Below are 19217 nucleotides of genomic sequence, written 5' to 3' on the forward strand. Positions count from 1 at the left end.
ATAGGGGGGTGAGGTGAGAGGGGCTAGAAAATCCCACCACTAAGAACCCACTGCCACCTGTTAATTGTATAGCTTCATTGCAGGAGAACTGAAGAAATAAACTATCTCAAAGGACAAAGTGACGTAGTGGTCCTGGAAGAAAACACGTACAAGCCTTTCCCAGACTTACTAATGCCAAACCAGTGATCCACGATGAAAGTGTGCTATGTCAGTACACATAATATTATACAGAATGATAGGTTATATACCCAATTTTTATTAGCACCTCTGCTTGACAATTCTTTGCTTCCTTCTAAGGCTACCCTAACTTAGATCAGCCTGCCACCATGCCTTTTTATTCTGAAGCTTGGACACCTGGGGTCTTGTTGAGAGACCTGGACACCTGGAGAGACTGCCTCTCCCAGGGCCAGCCAATTCCAGAGAGAATTAAGGACCGGGGCGGGAGCACGCCTTTCATATGCAAACCAACCCACTCAGAGCCATGGGAGCCCAGCCACCTCCTTTAGTGGGCTTCTGCACGCTGAGCCACTGTCCCCCTGCACTCATCACGCCAGGGCCAGGGTACCAAAGAGCCAGAGACAGCCCTTGTATCCCAGAACCCACTGGAATTATTCAAACTAGTCAATCCTAAACTTGTTTACCCTGCCTCACCCGTTTCTCCCCGCGGAAAGCACCAAGAGGGCTCTTGCCCTCGTTTTCCCCTTGCTCCTTCCACCTCCTGACTGACCCTGCCGCTTTCCCGCGTTCTCCTCCCCCTCCCCCAGGCATGGCGGGGCCCCTCCCCTTGGAAACTATGAGTAACAAACTAATTTTTCAATGGCGGTCATCTCGTGATCTATTGTCCTCACCATTCCTAATAAAAACAAAAAGCTATGTCTTAAAACACAGCCCTATGGGGGTAGGTTCATGAAAATTGTGTTGATTAGTGTAAAGATTAGGAATCTGTTGCTTGGGAGATGGTACTAATAGGACCAATAGTTCAGTCACAGGAAAAGTAAATTTCGTTTATGATCCATTGCCAAATATTTACACTGCAAATCCAGTTATTAGCAAACATTTATTTAGAACTACCACGTACCAACTAGAACCATATAAAACCATCTCTTGACTCTGATTCACATGGAGTGCTTATATAAGTAGCTGGAATTACCAAGGCCAGGAAAGAAGAACCACAATTCACCTCTGGTGGGCCATGACCATCTGTGCCACCTGGGATGGAGGGCCATGGCAGGGATGTGACCATATCACCCTGGGTTCCTTCCAACCAACCTGCAATAATTTGTCCTTTGAATCACTTCGCAAATATACAGCCTTTAACTTCACACCTAAATATGCTAATAGAAAGAATGACTGCCATGTCTTTACCATGTATCTTTAAACACATCCATAGAATTGTCCCAAAGTTAATTGCAGGGTGTTAGACAGGGAGGATCTACTTGGTTTCACTTAAACAATTGTATACTTTTATACTTAGAAAACTTCACCATCCCAGTTGCATAGTTGAGGAATCTGAGACCTAGAAAAACAGTGACTTTTCTAGAATTAATGGCTAACTGGGGATAGAATCCCCACTTGACTCCTACTGCAGTTCTGCCCTAATTGTGTGATTTAGAGCATATCTGCAAACTTCCCTGAACCCCAATTTCTTTTCTGAAAACAAGGATACTAGTACCCCTTTCACAGCTTTGTTGTATTACTCAAGATGTGAAAAGTGCTTTGTAAACCATAAAATAGAAATGAATAATGAATGTTATTAATAGTATCACTAAGCTGTTAGAACAAAGGGGTCAGGCCAATAAACAACTTGGACTTATAGTTGCACCTTCTCTTAAAAGACAGAACACATATTCCTAGAAATACACTCAGATGAAATGTTTCATTCAAGAGCCTGGAGCAATGATGGAGCCTCTGTTTGTAATTATGGATTTATTCTTTTTGGCTACTGTGTAATCCCAGGATTACTCTGGGCATCTTGACTGAAAAGCTTTTAAATTATTTAATCTCCTTTTTGCAAATATATATTTAGTTACAAAAGTAATACATGTTAACTGCAAACTTCCCAGTAAAACAGAAATGTAGAAAGCCAAAGTGATGATCCTTCCCTCAGCTTTCCCAATTCCAGTCCCCCAGGGCAGCACTGCTACACACACATAATTTTTTAAATACAGAAATTGGATCATGATAGATAGATAGATAGATTAGACAGATAGTTTTTTCCTCAGCAATCGACAGTGGGCAGCTTTATTCACATAAAGCTGCTTGGCTGTTTTCACAGCTACATAATATTCCATTGCATAAATAATACCATAAGTGATGGCCCCCCTCCCATTTAGGTTGTTTCCAATTTGTCATTCTTGTACGTGTCTTCATTGCGGATAGACTTGTAGACACTTGTTGGAGTATTTCTGTAGAACTGATTCCTGGAAGTCAAAGCGCAGACACCTTTATGGGGGCTCAGAGGACCTAGACTTGGGGGTTTCTACTTTAAGTAACTGTCCTCACTTTCACCATTCTTTATCACCAACTATGCCTCCAGGCAGACAATGGTGCAGAGTCCAAGGCAGACGAGTTTAGACGGGGCAGAGTCAGTAAGGGCACGAGAATAGGACCCGTTACGTAAGAGGGGTTGTGTGGCGTGCTCTGCAGTGACTCAGCCCTTGCATCGTTTGCCACTTACCCTGTCAAACTCTGTGCTCCTGCTGACTTGCAGCATCTGTGTGTACAATGAAACTTTTGACAACACCAGCCTAGGGTTGCTTTAAATACACCAAGGAGGTCATGTCACAGTGAACATGCATAAATAACTTCCTAATGAATAGAAACAAGAGGAAGCTGAAACTCCCATCCTCCAAAAAGGTCAGACTTGGTCTCCATTTGGAGGCGAGGAATAGCCACCCTTCATCAGTCCGGCAAAGCCCTGGCCCGCCCAAGGCACCGTTCTACCCAGTGGGCTGTTCACTACTATGGCCTTTCTCAGCTCCCACAGCCCCAGTCCATGCATGTGAACTCCAACTCTTGGGAAAATGCTGGAACAAATCCCAACTTTTGGAGCTGTCTTCAGCTTTGAGAAAATGTCTTCAATGGTCCAGTTGTATTTGCTGACCATTCATGGAACAATTCCTGATGCATCTAATTTTCTATACCAACTGCAATTCACCTGCTACATTTGGACTTTTGGCCATGCTACAGTTTTCCTAAATTGAAATGTTTCTTAAGCTCAAAGATCTCCCTGGTGTTCAAAAGCAAAATTGGTTTCCTATAAAAACTTGGCATCACTATCATTAATTAACAGAAAGTTGGATGCCTCTGTGTGTTTACCTTCACAAAGTGTATCCATGCAATGCATTTCTTTCCCAGAGGCATGGTTTATTCCTATGGGCCAGAAATTAAGAATGTATTTTAAAAAATAAATGCATGCTTTTCACCAGCAGGGAAGTTTTGAGAAGTAGACTACTATATTTCATGAAAAGACATCAGACACAGGGGTGTGAAAATTAAATAGAGCCTCTCACTATGAGAAAGTAAATTATGTTAAATCGCTCACTTTATCTGAGGCTACTTTTCTGTGGCTTTTGATCCAATTTGCCAAACAATGTATGGGCTGATCATCCAGCCAGTCAGGAGCTATTCACTGGCCAGCTTTATGGCTGATCTGACTTGCTAGTAACATCGCAAGGTAGAAGTGTGTGTGTGTGTGTGTGTGTGCGTGTGTGTGTGTGTGTGTGTGAGAGAGAGAGAGACAGAGAGAGAGACAGAGAGACAGAGGTGGGGGGGATTTTATTACTAGTTATAACAAAAGGATTCTTGGAACTTTGGGGCTTAAAGTTAGAATTCCTTTAGAGACTGGTGCTGGAAAGCAAGATTACAACAAAGATTCTCTGTGTGGTTTCTTTTTGGTTGGTATAATTTGAGTCATGGTATATCTAAACCCATAAATCATATTGTGATAGTAGTTACATTTCTATACACATTAAAGACTTTAATTCATAATGATTTCTGGGTAAGCCCCTGAAGTCTGGAACCACATTTTATATCATTTTTGCCTCTGTGACTTTTACAACAAGGTTAGGGATATAAGTGAAACCAATAAATAACAGACATTTGATAAACACTTGCTGACTTTAATTAGAGATGATCTCTTCCCTCCACTATTTATGTTCTATGATAGACAAACATAAAATGAAACACTTTAATTGAAAAATGCTACTCAGAATCCTTCAGGCTTGTCACTCATAAGAAGCCGGGGGGCACAGTGGGACTTAGAGTTGAAGGAAATGGCCTTGTTGGCAGCCCTCTTTTCTTTTCCCCTTCTGTTGAAATCAGGACCAGAGCCAAACAGGGCAATGCCATGTGTCCTGGGAGCGCTGAGTAACATTCAATTCTATTAAACTGAAAATGGGACAGAGCCCAGACTCAGGCAGGCAGGAGGCTTGCTGAGGCCTTGGCAGCCAAGAGCAGGCAGGAATGGGCATCCTGAACCAGAGTACAAGCCGGGCCAGCTGCAAAATTGAAGGTCCTGAGCCCAGCCTGACAGGTATACTCCCTGGCATATAAAAGGGTCACAGGGCCCACAGGACTCGTTCTTTCTACCACCATCCCTCACCTAGTGCCCTGCTTGGCCTCTGTGCTAGCCAACCGTTCATTTCAGCCCCAGTTTCAGTCTGGGCACCTCTGTCCACCTGTTCTTTTGTACAATAATGTACCCCTTCACCTCTAAGCTCATGACATTTCTCCTTCCTCGTTTAGTGATGCTTGAACTCCTTTTCTAGAATCTCGGGCATCGCGGCCCCTCGAGCCTATCCTTGGCACTCACTCCTGTAACTGCCCCCATAGGCAACCAGAGCGTTCAGCCCAGCATTCCCAGCTTATGCTCTGCCCTTGGCTCTGGGCGGAGAGAATCAGACTCAGCCTCGAGGCATAATCATCCAAGGGCATAATGAGGTCAGGCACAGTTCAGAGTTTGTGGATATGCAGAGTTTCAGCCCAAAGGGAGGAACACAGTAGCAAGAGAGTCTCAGGGCAGGCTAAACTGCAATGTCAGGTAAGAGGCTGCCATCAGGATTGGGTGACGAGGAGGCACGTGGGGCCCAGCATTTGTGTCCATGTCACTGGGCGCCCAGGCCAGGAATGTGAGCTAATCCCAGAGGTGAGACTGATACACTTCCTGCCAGGATTGATTCTGGAACCGAGGTGGAAGGGAAGTTGGAATTAGGGCCATTTTTAAGTCCAGCTTTCAGGAGTTATGGGGGGTGAAGTCAGAAGAATAAAGATGGTCCAAGAAGCAAGTGATCTAGATGCCTCTTGGAGGAGACGCAGACTTAAAAGATGACTATTTAAGTTTCATTAGGTCCCATTTGTTTATTTTTGTTTTTATTTCCATTACTCTAGGAGGTGGGTCAAAAAAGATCTTGCTGGGATTTCCGTCAAAGAGTGTTCTTTCTATGTTTTCCTCTAAGAGTTTTATAGTGTCTGGTCTTACATTTAGGTCTTTAATCCATTTTGAGTTTATTTTTGTGTATGGTGTTAGGGAGTGTTCTCATTTCATTCTTTTACATGTAGCTATAAAAGACAACCCTCGGAATGGGAGAAAATATTTGCAAATGAAGCAACTGACAAAGGATTAATCTCCAAAATATACAAACAGCTCATGCAGCTCAGTATCAAAAAAAAAAACCAAACAGCCCAATCAAAAAATGGGCAGAAGACCTAAATAGACATTTCTCCAAAGAAGACATACAGATGACCAAGAGGCACATGAAAAGATGCTCAACATCACTAATTGTTAGAGAAATGCAGATCAAAACTACAATGAGGTATCACCTCACACCGGTCAAAATGGTCATCATCAAAAAATCTACAAACAATAAATGCTGGAGAGGGTGTGGAGAAAAGGGAACCCTCTTACACTGTTGGTGGGAATGTAAATTGATACAGCCACTATGGAGAACAGTATGGAGGTTCTTTAAAAAACTAAAAATAGAATTACCATACGACCCAGCAATCCCACTACTGGGCATATACCCTGAGAAAACCATAATTCAAAAAGAGTCATGTACCACAATGTTCACTGCAGCACTATTTACAATAGCCAGGACATGGACGCAACCTAAATGTCCATCAACAGATGACTGGATAAAGAAGATGTGGCACATATACACAATGGAATATTACTCAGCCATAAAAAGAAATGAAATTGAGTTATTGTAGTTTGGTGGATGAACCTAGAGTCTGTCATACAGAGTGAAGTAAGTCAGAAAGAGAAAAACAAATACCGTATGCTAACACATATATATGGAATCTAAAAAAAAAATGGTTCTGAAGAACCTAGGAGCAGGACAGGAATAAAGACACAGACGTAGAAATGGACTTAAGGACACGGAGAGGGGGAAGGGTAAGCTGTGACGAAGTGAGAGAGTGGCATGGACATATATACACTACCAAACATAGGGTGGATAGCTAGTGGGAAGCAGCCGCATAGCACAGGGAGATCAGCTCGGTGCTTTGTGACCACCTAGAGGGGTGGGATAGGGAGGGTGGGAGGGAGGGAGATGCAAGAGGGAGGAGATATGGGGATATATGTATATGTATAGCTGATTCACTTTCTTATAAAGCAGAAACTAACACACCATTGTAAAGCAATTATACTCCAATAAAGATGTTAAAAAAAGTGAATCAGCAAAAAAAAGACACATGCACCCCAATGTTCACTGCAGCACTGTTTAAATAGCCAGGACATGGAAGCAACCTAAGTGTCCACTGACAGATGAATGGATAAAGAAGATGTGGTACATATATATAAAATGGAATATTAGCCATAAAATGGAACGAAACTGGGTCATTTGTAGAGACATGGATGGACCTAGAGCCTGTCATACAGAGTGAAGTGAGTCAGAAAGTGAAAAACAAATATCGTATATTAACGCATATATGTGGAATCTGGAAAATTGGTACAGATGAACCTATTTTCAGGAATAGAAACACAGACGTAGAGAACAGACATGTGGACACGGGGTTGGGGGGAGGAGGGGGGTGGATGAATTGAGAGATTGGGATTGACATATATACATTACCATGTGTAAAACAGATAGCTGGTGGGAACCTGCTGTGTAGTGCAGGGAGCTCAGCTCGGTGCTCTGTGGTGACCTAGAGGGGGGGGATGGGGGCGCGGGGAGGTCCAAGGGGGAGGGGATATATGTATACATAGAGCTGATTCACTTCATTGTACAGCAGAAACACAACATTGTAAAGCAACTATACCCCAATTTTTAAAAAAGATGACTATTTATAGTATATTAAGACAGAAAAAAATATTTTATTCCACTAAAAGAATTATGTTTGAAACAACTTTTAGGAAGAAAAAAAAGATGGAGCAGGTAGCAGTTTGGAGTTTTCCAAACTAAACAAAAAATGGTTATGATAGCAGCTCTAAACTTACAAACCAAGAGCATTTATTTCTGGTGGCATGCATCTTGCAGAAGGAAAAAGAATAAATGTCCCTTTCAGAACTCACAAGTTCAAGTTAAACGACAACTCTCTCCATAGGGCGGGTAGTGCAAAGGAAATAGACAAGGAGAAGGCCTGCTCCTTATAAGGAAACATCTGAACTCCCAAACCAAGATCAAAAGGTGTCCTCCACAAAGTGTGTGTCAGTAACTTAATCCTCCTCACCGTGTAATCTGATTTGCCACTATAAGTCAATGCAATAATCACAGCAGCAAATACTTAAATATATGCTTCAAACCTGGATCATTGCCCAGAAGTAAAGTGCATCCAAATATCTGATATTCTGACATTTAATAAAAGTTTGAATTATATTTGCAGTCCCTTGTGATTTAATTTTCTTGTGCTCAATATTTAATAAAACAATAGAAAATTATTAGAAGTATCTTGTGCCATTCAGAAACCACTGGATATGAGCCTCGTTCTGGGGTCAGACGGTAAGAGGTTAAATCCCCATTTGGCCACAGACTACTAGTAGTCTCACTAGCAACTGACTCAACCTGTCTGTCCCTCAGTTTTTCTCACCAGCAAAACGGGAATTATCCTCTAATCTATTTACCACGGCTGTTGTGAGGATTAATAGATGATTATATACAAATTGCTTTGAGCACTGCCTGTTTATATTATGAAGAGGACTCAGCAGAAGTTAACTAAGGTTATTATTTTTTAAAGTGGAACTGGGCTACTCACCCTTCTCCTTTTGTTTGTTTGCTTGTTTGTTTCAAATAGCTGTACAAACATCTGCACACTTTCCCAGTTTGTTTCAAATATTCTTCCAAATAAACTCTTTTTAGAAAGAGAAGAATTGAACCGATAACAGACTTCAACACAGAGAATGTGAAGTTATGTGGTTTGAGAAGATATCCAGTGAGGCATCTGAACCTCAGATCACAGAGAAATCTGACTTTAAGGCAAACTTAAAAATGGGCATCGGCCTCTGAGTTCCAAATCTGAAAGAGTTTCCAGAAAGTACAAAGAAAGAAAGAGCTGGTGAAGAAAGTAATGCGATAATATTGCTTAGGTCTACCTCTGCCCTCTCTACTGTAAGCCCCGTGATAGCAGGAAAGATGGCACATTTGCCTTTTCATCCTCAAGGCCAGTAGAATCTCAAGAACCTAGAGGGCACTGGGTGAATGCTGGCTGGTTGTTTAAATGAATGAAATTAGAAATGAACCATAGACACGGCACTGAGCTCATAATGCATCTTCACGCATGCTAGCACTGGATCAGAGCAAAGTACTTGTGAAAATATTGCTAGCTGGGGACAGGGATCTTGCTTCATTTTCCAGTAAAATGTTGTTGAGGGCTTTATTTTTCTTCCTGGATCTCTATTATTTAGGTAACAAGAGCACATAATAGGAAGAAATCCCATTTATTGAGTTTAAATGTGCCAGGAACTATGTGAAGCACAATACATTTGATCTAATAATTCTTGGCTGAACTATTACTGCTGTACTAGTTTTACAAACTGTGAAGATGGAGAACAGAAAGGTTAAGTGAATTTTTTAAGATCACACAGCTAACAGGCAGCTGACATAGGCCTGAAACCCAGCTTTATCCAACTCCTAAAGACCTGCTTTTAACCACTGCATTGCATTAAACCCTCTTACACAAAATATCAGAGGCTAAGAGGATCTTGTGTATTTTACAGGTAAGGAAACTGAGACCAGAGGTGTGAGGTGCCTTGCCAAATACAGCCTGGTTCATCAAAGCAGAGCCTAGGAGTTGAACTGAAGACTCTTATCTGACAATCCAAAATGATTTCCCCTGTACCTAATCACTTCCTTTTTAACAAAAGCAGTCTTATTCTAACTTTGGTAAACCCAATCAATCTCTTTACTGAATGCTAGAGAGAATTTCCCTTCCAGCAATGACTTACTCTTGTTTCATAAGCTCAGTCAGTTCTTTTGTAATCGAAAATATGCACCACAAAATAAATTCCATGGGTTAGTAGTCTAAGCACTCGTTTTTGGTTTTTGGTTTTTTCTTTCCCCTGCCTTCAAAATCGCTACTCAGAGCATGCTGCCTGAGACAGACTCCTTTCCAGGGGCTGGGACTGATGGAGAATAAGGAGAAAAAAAAAAAGACAAAGTGCAAATCTATTTTCACAGTCAGATCTAGCATTCACCAGATGATTGCCATGTAATACATGTGGGTGACAATAGTCACCCAGTGAGGTCTAGCATCTTAACCAAGATGTCTATTGTGTCCAATCCATTTGCTAAAGATGGTCTTACTACACCAACCATGTGATGATTAAGGCATTGTTCACCAAACCAGGCATTATGACTGATGTTTTAAAAAAAAGTGCATATGTGCAAAATGCAAATCTGACTACCGCAATAATAATCCTGTCTTTGTTTAAAAGGAGATGCTATTCCAGCATATATGTGGGGCTGTTCTACTCCAGCAGTGATGGAGGTTGGATCACCAGCCCGACACTCACTCTCCTGTTAGAATCAAGGGGTGTCTTCACAACGGAGGGAGGTGAGAAGATCCAGTTTATGGATATAGGACAAGGGGAAATGGACAAGGGATTTATATAGTCTCTTCAGAATCACCACCAGAGCCCCCCAGTAAAAGTGTCCTTTGCATGTAGCTTATGTGGCAAAATGTTGATGATTACTGAATGTGGAGGATGAGTAAGAGTCTATTATTCTGTTCTCTCTGTTTTTGTGAATTTGAAAACTTTTACAATAAAGGTTCTTGGTTATTTTTCCTTAAAGTAATCCTTTCCTTGGGAAGAAGCTTCCCAGAGTCTTATCTCAGTGATGATGCTCATCTCGGAGGGGAAGATTAGTAGAGGGCACTGGACTTGAACTCAGAAGTCCATGACCTTAGCGGTCCAGCAATCTCCCGAGCCACAGATCCCGGACGGTTCAACCTTCCCTAACTCCTACTTTGTTTCATATGCTCCCCTCCATTTGCTCCCATCATACCCCCAATAGTTCTTATCATTTCGTATTTCCTTTGTCTTCTTCCCCATTCCCCCAGGAGTACAAGAACTCCTTGAGAGGTGGTATCACGACGCATTTAATGCTAAATCACCAACACCTAGTATGACGTCTGCATGTATCCAATGCTCAGTAAATACCTACTCAGTCAAGGAAAAAAAGCAACTGACATTAAGTATACATTTATTAGCAGTACCCATTTCCTACTGTTGTTGTCAAGATTTAGACCACTTAGCACAGTGGTTGGTGTGTAGTAAGTACTCATTTAATGGTGGCTGCTTTAATAACAATTATTATTACTACTATCATTATTATTACCCACCTATCATATGCTATTTAATCATGACCCGAAAGAAAATTCTCACAGAGGACCCAGTCACACCATTACTAAATGACAGAATTCGAACCTAAGACCATTTGTGGCCAAAGTTTATGCTCTTAGCTCTGCATCATTCTGATTTATTTCTCGTAGATGGGCCTAAAGAAAGCCAAAGGATCTCAGTTGTGGACTGTTATCCTCACCAACAGGAGGTCAGATTCTAGAGGCAAGCCACCTGGCACTTTCCATGGCTGAAAGGAGGAGGCATCAAACTGTTCCAGGCTGCTTAAACTCAATTTAATCCCTGAGTGAACAGAGAGAAACAAATAGCAGTCACTATAGTTCGCGTGGTTGAAATAAATGTATATTTCTCTTGAGTCAGCAGTTCTCTCCCCCCAAATGCATTAGTGTTAGTTTACTGTACATACACTTTTCTCTTTAGACTTAATCATCACTATATGAAATCACATGGGGGCTGCTAGTCCAACAGCACAGGTTTGAATTAAATGTTAAGAGAACACTGGACTGAAACAATTTCCTTTTCCTTCGTCTGTGCTTGAATTTCCCTTTTCCTAAGGAGCTGTGGATGGCAGCTGTCAGGGAAGACTAAGGGTGAGGGTGACAGGCTGGGCAAGAGGGGCAGTAAGAAATAATCAGTCTATGAGCTCTGCCTACTTCACTAACTTGGTGATCTCAGACCAGTCATTGCTGCTCTTTATGCTTCTGTTTGCCCAGCCATAAATGAGAAAAATCATGCACAGTGAGAGTTGGGAGTTTGCATTTGCAAAGTACTCTGAAAACCGACGTAAGAGTTAATAAAAATTTATTACACGTGCAAATCTCCATATTGTTACACCCCTTCCTTAAGAAGGTGTCAAGACAAAGGCCATATGATATCCCTTAGATGTGGAATCTAAACAAGATACAAATGACCTTATTTACCAAACAGAAACAGACTCAGACATAGAAAACAAGCTTATGGTTACCAAAGGGGAAGTGGGGGAGGGATAAATTAGGAGCTTGGGATTGACAGATACACATTACTGTGTATAAAACAGATAAACAAAAAAGGTCCTACTGTAAAGCACAGGGAACCATATTCAGTATCTTGTAATAACCTATAATGGAAAAGAATCTGAAAAAGAATATACATACACACACACACACACACACACACACACATATAAAACTGAGTCACCTTACTGTACACCAGAAACGAACACAACATTGTAAACCAACTATACTTCAATTAAAAATTTTTTTTTAATTTAAAAAAAATTTTTTTTAAAAAGAACCTCTCAAGAAAGCACAGATTTTCTTAGCTTCATTCTAGTACGCCTTCCCAGCCCAGAGCTGAAGAGCATCAGGGAGCCACAGCCAGCCATTCTCAGGCAGAATGTAACCTTAGGGTCCTTTTGGCTCCCAGAGATCAGATATGTCCTCTTTGTGATGTGTTTTCCTTGTGAACTCAGCCAGGGACCTAGAACTGGACTTCCAGGACCATCCCTCAGATACTCCTTTTCTAAACGTATCACCCAGACCATCAGATAAAATTATAATTGCATCAAACAACCTAGATTAAGCTCACATTTGTAGCTTTCTGGGGAACTTAGAGTGAAATTCAAAATTACCTCCCTAGCAAAGGAAGGGAGGTCCTTAAAACAACAAAATGAATCATTGATGTGGCAATAAAGGGTTAAAGGCAGCAGTGCCTCAGATCCTGAAAGGTTTGCCAATGTTTTCAAAGCTCAGTGGCTTTATCTCCTTCCATGGGTTGCGTTTTTTTGTTTTTTGTTTTTTTCCTTTTCAGCTGCACTGCCAGCATGCAGGATCTTAGTTCCCTGACCAGGGATTGAACCCACACCCTGCCCCCACTGGCCCCCGCGGTGGAAGTGCAGAGTCTTAACCACTGGACCTCCCGGGAAGTCCCATATTGGGGCTTGTCTTAAAAGAATATGAAGAACCTTAATCTCCTGAGAAGTCAGATATTTCCCTCTTCAACAGCAAGCCTTCCTGGGAGATATGGAGCTCCCCTTCCAGCTATACACATGAAATAAAAATAGGAAAATAGTGGGGAAAATAGGAGATAGTAGAATGATGAGGACCAAATGTGCAGAAAGCAAAAGAGAAATCTCAGGAACAAGTTACTGACCTGGAAGGAAAGTCTAGAAATTTTGATGCTAATGGAATTCTGAGACAACATCCTGAAGGAGTCCATAGCCCTTTAATCATGAACAAAAGGGAAAAATGGATCAAGACACCCAGAAGAGATAAGCACCCAGCCCTGAGAGTTAGGGAGGAAAAATTTGTCTTGCCCTTGTGTGATGAGCAAGAGCTAAACGTAACTACTTGTGTAATGAGTTGACTAGTTGAATGAACACTAAATCAACTCTACTAAGCACACTGTGTTGTCTACAAATAACCCACTCATGTTTTTAATCTTCAGTTCGAGAATAATAACCAGGTATTATTCACAGCAGCAAAAACTGAAACTGACAGATCCTAAATGCCACCTGACATTCACACTGGTGGTTAGATCAGCCTAGATTGGAAATACCTGCACACTCTCCAGCACAAGGAGAAAATGTGTAAACACCACATAGAAATGACCATATCCAGGCTCCATGCTCCCTTGTTCGTCTCTAAAACCATTGTTGTGACTCTTCACCTATTTTGCCTCTCCTCATATCACCTTCATGGCCCACTCCCCACTCTCTTCCCTACAAATAACACTCTTGTTCCCAGAGTTTGCAGTAATCGAGTTAAAGTAATTTACATTAAATTATGTATTTTTGATAGCCCTAACCTTTCCAGAATAATTTTCATTTTTAACATAGAAGACCCAGAGTCTGTCCCATCAGGAAACTTGCAAAAGCCTCTTAGATAGCCTCATCCACCAGAGGGCAGACAGCAGAAGCAAGAAGAACTACAATCCTGCAGCCTGTGGAACAAAAACCACATTCACAGAAAGAGAGACAAGATGAAAAGGCAGAGGGCTATGTACCAGATGAAGGAACAAGATAAAACCCCAGAAAAACAACTAAAGGAAGTGGAGATAGGCAACCTTCCAGAAAAAGAATTCAGAATAATGATAGTGAAGATGATCCAGGACCTCAGAAATAGAATGGAGGCAAAGATCGAGAAGATGCAAGAAATGTTTAACAAAGACCTGACCTAGAAGAATTAAAGAACAAACAAACAGAGATGAACAATAACTGAAATGAAAACTACACTAGAAGGAATCAATAGCAGAATAACTGAGGCAGAAGAACAGGTAAGCGACCTGGAAGACAGAATGGTGGAATTCACTGCTGCGGAAGAGAATAAAGAAAAAAGAATGAAAAGAAATGAAGACAGCCTAAAAAACCTCTGGGACAACATTAAATGCAACAACATGCGCATTATAGGGGTCCCAGAAGGAGAAGAGAGAGAGAAAGGACCAGAGAAAATATCTGAAGAGATTATAGTCGAAAACTTCCCTAACAAGGGAAAGAAAATAGCCACCCAAGTCCAGGAAGCTCAGAGAGCCCCATACAGGATAAACCCAAGGAGAAACACGCCAAGACACATAGTAATCAAATTGCCAAAAATTAATGACAAAGAAAAATTATTGAAAGCAGCAAGGGAAAAATGACAACATACAAGGGAACTCCCATAAGGTTATCAGCTGATTTCTCAGCAGAAACTCTACAAGCCAGAAGGGAGTGGCATGATATACTTAAAGTGATGAAAGGGAAGAACCTACAACCAAGATTACTCTACCCAGCAAGGATCTCATTCAGATTCGATGGAGAAATCAAAAGCTTTACAGACAAGCAAAAGCTAAGAGAATTCAGCACCACCAAACCAGCTCTACAACAAGTGCTAAAGGAACTTCTCTAAAAGGACCTACAAAAACAAACCCAAAACAATTAAGAAAATGGTCATAGGAACATACATATCAATAATCACCTTAAATGTGAATGGATTAAATGCTCCAACCAAAAGACACAGGCTTGCTGAATGGATACAAAAACAAGACCCATATATATGCTTTCCACAAGAGACCCACTTTAGACCTAGGGACACATACAGACTGAAAGTGATGGGATGGAAAAAGATACTCCATGCAAATGGAAATCAAAAGAAAGCTGGAGTAGCAATACTCACATCAGATAAAATAGACTTTAAAATAAAGAATGTTACAAGAGACAAGGAAGGACACTACATAATGATCAAGGGTTCAATCCCAGAAGAAGATATAACAATTATAAATATATATATGCACCCAACATAGAAGCACCTCAATACATAAGGCAACTGCTAACAGCTATAAAAGAGGAAATCAACAGTAACACAATAATACAATAATAGTGGGGGACTTTAACACCTCAATTACACCAATGGACAGATCATCCAAAATGAAAATAAATAAGGAAACACAAGCTTTAAATGACACAATAGACCAGATAGATTTAATTGATATTTATAGGACATTCCATCCAAAAACAGCAGTTTACACTTTCTTCTCAAGTGCGCACAGAACATTCTCCAGGATAGACCATATCTTGGGTCCCAAATCAAGCCTCAGTAAATTTAAGAAAATTGAAATCATATCAAGCATCTTTTCTGACCACAATGCTATGAGATTAGAAATGAATTACAGGGAAAAAAAAACATTAAAAAACACAAATACATGGAGGTTAAACAATACATTACTAAATAACCAAGAGATCACTGAAGAAATCAAAGAGGAAATCAAAAAGTACCTAGAGACAAATGACAATGAAAACACGATGATCCAAAACCTATGGGATGCAGTAAAAGCAATTCTAAGAGGGAAGTTTATAGCTATACAAGCCTACATCAAGAAACAAGAAAAATCTCAAATAAATAATCTAACCTTACACCTAAAGGAGACAGAGAAAGAAGAACAAACAAAACCCAAAGTTAGCAGAAGGAAAGAAATCATAAAGATCAGAGTGGAAATAAATGAAATGGAAACAAAGAAAACAATAGCAAAGATCAATAAAACTAAAAGTTAGTTCTTTGAGAAGATAAACAAAATTGATAAACAATTAGCCAGACTCATCAAGAAACAGAGGGAGAGGACTCAAATCAATAAAATTTAAAATGAAAATGGAGAAGTTACAACAGACACCGCAGAAATACAAAGCTCCTAAGAGACTACTACAAGCAACTCTATGCCAATAAAATAGACAACCTGGAAGAAATGGACAAATTCTTAGAAAAGTAAAACCTTCCAAGACTGAACCAGGAAGAAACAGAAAATATGAACAGACCAATCACAAGTCATGATATTAAAACTGTGATTAAAAATCTTCCAACAAACAAAAGTGCAGGACCAGATGGCTTCACAGGTGAATTCTATCAAACATTTAGAGAAGAGCTAACACCCATCCTTCAGAAACTCTTCCAAAAAATTGCAGAGGAAGGAACACTCCCAAACTCATTCTATGAGGCCACCATCACCCTGATACCAAAACCAGACAAAGATACTACAAAAAAAGAAAATTACAGACCAATATCACTGATGAATATAGATGCAAAACTCCTCAACAAAATACTAGCAAACAGAATCCAACGATACATTAAAAAAAGGATCACACACCACGATCAAGTGGGATTTATCCCAGGGATGCAAGGATTCTTCAACATACACAAGTCAATCAATGTGATACACCATTATTAACAAATTGAAGAATAAAAACCATATGATCATCTCAATAGATGCAGAAAAAGGTTTTGACAAAATTCAACACCCATTTATGATAAAAGCTCTCCAGAAAGTGGGCATACAGCGAACCTACCTCAACATAATAAAGGCTGTATATGACAAACCCACAGGAAACATCATTCTCAATGGTGAGAAACTGAAAGCATTTCCTCTAAGATCAGGAATAAGACAAGGATGTCCACTCTCGCCACTATTATTCAACATAGTTTTGGAAGTCCTAGCCACAGCAATCAGAGAAGAAAAAGAAATAAAAGCAATACAAATTGGAAAAGAAGAAGTAAAAGTGTCACTGTTTGCAGATGACATGATACTATACATAGAGAATCCTAAAGATGCCACCAGAAAACTACTAGAGCTAATCAGTGAATTTGGTAAAGTTGCAGGATACAAAACGAATGCACAGAAATCTCTTGCATTCCTATATACTAATGATGAAAAATCTGAAAGAGAAATTAAGGAAACACTCCCATTTACCACTGCAACAAAAAGAATAAAATACCTAGGAATAAACCTACCTAGGGAGACAAAAGACCTGTATGCGGAAAACTATAAGACACTGATGAAAGCAATTAAAGATGATACCAACAGATGGAGAAATATACCATGTTCTTGGATTGGAAGAATCAATATTGTGAAAATGACTGTACTACCCAAAGCAATCTACAGATTCAATGCAATCCCTATCAAATTACCAATGGCATTTTTTATGGAACTAGAACAAAAAATCTTAAAATTTGTATGGAGACACAAAAGACCCCGAATAGCCAAAGCAATCTTGAGAACGAAAAATGGAGCTGGAGGAATCAGACTCACTGACTTCAGACTATATTACAAAGCCACAGTAATCAAGACAATATGTTACTGGAACAAAAACAGAAACATAGATCAATGGAACAAGATAGAAAGCCCAGAGGTAAACCCACGCACCTATGGTCAACTAATCTATGATAAAGGAGGCAAGGATATACAATGGAGAAAAGACAGTGTCTTCAATAAGTGGTGCTGGGAAAACTGGACAGCTACATTTAAAAGAATGAAATTAGAACACTCCCTAATACCATACGCAAAAATAAACTCAAAATGGATTAGAGGCCTAAATGTAAGACCAGACACTATAAAACTCTTAGAGGAAAACATAGGAAGAACACTCTTTGACATAAATCACAGCAACATCTTTTTGGATCCACCTCCTAGAGTAATGGAAATAAAAACAAAAATAAACAAATGGGACCTAATGAAACTTCAAAGCTTTTGCACAGAAAAGGAAACCATAAACAAGACGAAAAGACAACCCTCAGAATGGGAGGAAATATTTGCAAATGAATCCACGGACAAAGGATTAATCTCCAAAATATATAAACAGCTCATGCAGGTCAATACTAAGGAAACAAACAACCCAATCCAAAAATGGGCAGAAGACCTAAATACATTCCTCCAAAGAACACATACAGATGGCTAAGAAGCACATGAAAAGCTGCTCAACATCACTAATCATTAGAGAAATGCAAATCAAAACTACAATGAGGTATCACCTCACACCAGTCAGAATGGGCATCATCAGAAAATCTACAAACAACAAATGCTGGAGAGGGTGTGGAGAAAAGGGAATCCTCTTGCACTGTTGGTGGGAATGTAAATTGATACAGCCACTATGGAGAACAGTATGGAGGTTCCTTAAAAAACTACAAATAGAATTACCATATGATCCAGCAATCCCACTATTGGGCATATACCCAGAGAAAACCATAATTCAAAAAGACACATGCACCCCAATGTTCACTGCAGCACTGTTTACAATTGCCAGGTCATGGAAGCAACCTAAATGCCCATCGACAGACGAATGGATAAAGAAGACGTGGTACATATATACAATGGAATATTACTCAGCCATAAAAAGGAACAAAATTGGGTCATTTGTAGAGACGTGGATGGACCTAGAGACTGTCATACAGAGTGAAGTAAGTCAGAGAGAGAAAAACAAATATCGTATATTAACGCATATATGGAACCTAGAAAAATGGTACAGATGAACTGGTTTGCAAGGCAGAAATAGAGACACAGATGTAGAGAACAAACGTATAGACACCAAGGGGGGAAGCGGCGGGGGTTGGGGGTGGGGTGTGATGAATTGGGAGATTGGGATTGACATGTATACACTGATGTGTATAAAATTGATGACTAATAAGAACCTGCTGTATAAAAAAATAAATTAAATAAAATGCAAAAAAAAATTTAATAATTAATTAATTAGAAGACCCATTAACTTCACTTGATGTTCAAGGTAAAGGTTTTAGTTACATGCAGATGATTTTTTTTATATTAGAGTGTTGTAGTAGAGATACAAGTTACTGAAAGCAAGTCAAGCTACTGTAAGCCAAGAGGGAATCTGTGTTTCATTCTTCTGTCTTCCTGTATACCATTTTAACAGCTTCTTCATCCACATGGCAGAATATAGCTGTCCCATGCTCTTGAGATTCCATATTGCAATTCTAGAGACAGACTGGCTACCTCTGAATACCATTTTTAATTTACAGAGAGAAAATCTGACTGGCACAGCCTGGCTTCCTTTGCAGCCAGGGACATGGGTATGACAAAGCCCAACCATGAATACTAAGGTCTGACCTAGGGGTAAGGAATTGTACTGTATTGTATTGGTGACTATCGTGTAGGCTGAATGGACAGCTATCTGCTATAAAAGGCCTTCCCA

This window comes from Kogia breviceps, chromosome 11 (assembly GCF_026419965.1).
Source record: "Kogia breviceps isolate mKogBre1 chromosome 11, mKogBre1 haplotype 1, whole genome shotgun sequence".
NCBI classification, from domain to species: Eukaryota; Metazoa; Chordata; class Mammalia; order Artiodactyla; family Physeteridae; genus Kogia; species Kogia breviceps.